General features: G+C 46.5%; 1 pseudogene; it reads right to left on the bottom strand.

Moving 5' to 3' along the window:
* The window catches only part of LOC102246787, a 3,070-nt pseudogene extending 1,362 nt beyond the window's left edge, over positions 1–1,708 (bottom strand).
* Positions 1,709–2,174: the final 466 nt, after the last annotated feature.

Genomic DNA, 2,174 nt, shown 5'->3' with positions numbered 1-2,174 from the left:
CGCCCACCTCGCTTCCCGGCGCAGAATTCGTTTCTCTGCATTTTAATTTCTAAACTGGGGAATATGAAATTCAGCAACATTTTGCTCTGGCCAGGGTGTTCAATGGTTAGAGCATAAGCCCATGCAGTGTTCAATTCCCAGTCAAAGGCATGTGCCTGGGTTGTAGGTTTGATCCCAGGCCCTAGTCAGGGTGTGTGGGGGAGGCAATGTGTCTCTCTCACATCCGTCTCTCTCTCTCTCTCTCTCTCTCCCCCCTCCCTCTCCCATCCCTCCCACACTTCCACTCTCTCTAAAACATCAATGGAGAAAATAAATAAATAAATTCAGCAACACTTTTTTTTCTCTGTTTGCTATCCTTTATTGAAGGGTCCCATACCCTTATGGGACCCCAGCCAAACCAGAAACCAGACAGGTCCTCCATTTACAGCAGGAGGCCTAGAAGGGGAGGGGAATGACTTATGATCCCACCACACCTCCCTGAAACAGAAACCACCACAGACAGACAGACAACGGCCGGGGAAGAGAACGTGCCTCACTCTAGGTTCTCTCCCCATTGCGCCCACTTGAAAAGAAAGTCAAACACTGGTTACACAGCACCCCAGCCCCGCCCCACCCATAGCAGCGTTTGTGGGACTCCCCTCTGCAAAGCAACATCGCTTTTGCAATTTTTTTTTGTCCCTTTAAAGAGAAACTGTTGACCTGCAAACTGATTCCTAACAGTTCATTGAAATTATCTGAACACTGCAGCAGCTGAATGTAGAAAGCCCATCTTTGTGGACTTCAGCCAATTGCAATATACAAAGGGATACACAAAAATGCTTAAAATAAACACACAAAAGAGTGAGTATGATGCCTCCCATATACAACATTCCTCTTCTTTTCTCCCTTTTATACTAAAAAAATGTACCTAAAGCATTAAATTATTATAGAAATAAATCCCAAATAATTCTTCTCAAGGCCACTGATGTCTGCTTAATCCTGAAAACTCCTCTAAAATAAGAAGAGGGACACAATTCAGGTGTTTAGGGAAAAATAAATCCTATTCATCTGTTACCTGCTGGGTTGACTGGCTGGGACACCACTGAGGGACCGTAGAAGTGGCCGCTGTCAGCTAGCGACCACCATTGTGCACACCTGTGTTGCACAGACTCCTCTTCCAACACAGCTTTCACATATGAAACTACAACACGAGTTCCCCCAAATAAGTGTGTCTGTATGTCCCTGAAAACTTGAAAACCAGCTCTTGCAGAAGATGGTTCTCTGGTCCATTCTTTGACAATCTAAAAATGGGTACTAGCCTTTCAAGACGCCAAGCATACCGTGTGATAAAAAGAGGGGAAAGTATTTATACTCTGAGCAAGAAAAAAACAAAGCTAGATGAGCTGAGCAGCCGACTGTAAAGTGAAAGAAACATTAGAAATTCCATGAGAGGAGAACAGATCATCCATTGGGGGGGGGGGGGGGGGGCAGTCTCTGTGAGGAGAAGGGTGCAAGAGAGAAGGATAAAGGTCATGAGACACGAAGCTGCCCGGAGATGTAAGCCTTCCTTTACCTCTTGCAATTGTAATGGATTCTTAAACTAAGGGCAAGACTGACAGTTCAGCATCTCTGGGAACCCAGATATGGGGCGTCTATATTCACTGGAATATTTCCCACGGTTCTCCAGCAAGCGCTCCTGAGGAACATCAGAGGCAGCGCAAACGGCCATTGTGCCTCCTTCAGTAACACAAGGTGTGCAAGGTTTGCCAAAGATTGAGAGTGGAGCAGGGGTATCTTCAGAAGCCCATTCATTCTCCAGAAACTCTATGAACATCAGGAAATGATTGGCTGCAGCTATAGACAGGCCCCGAACCTCCTGTGTCCTGAACCCCTTTTAAATATGAAAATATGAAGTAAAAGGCACCTACCACTGGAGAATGGGAAAAGCCCAGGTCCCAGAGCTGACCTTTCGTTGCTCCCTCTGGGGTAGGACAGGAAACCTTCCATCCCACCCCAGCAAAGATCAGCTGCAGCAAAAATCCTATTTGTGCAGAGACTTCTGCCCTTTGCAAGGCCATATTCGGCTGCCAAACCGGAGGGAGAGAACCTTACTCACACCCAAGGTTTCCGCCAATTAATGACAGAGTTTAGCTGACACCAGTGGGGAGAAGTGTCACTCTCCAAGTGCATGAGAA

Source organism: Myotis brandtii, unplaced genomic scaffold (genome assembly GCF_000412655.1).
Source record: "Myotis brandtii unplaced genomic scaffold, ASM41265v1 scaffold5045, whole genome shotgun sequence".
In the NCBI taxonomy this organism is placed as follows: Eukaryota; Metazoa; Chordata; class Mammalia; order Chiroptera; family Vespertilionidae; genus Myotis; species Myotis brandtii.
The sequence above is the reverse complement of the archived record's forward strand: the minus strand, read 5'-3'. Positions and strand labels throughout refer to the sequence as shown.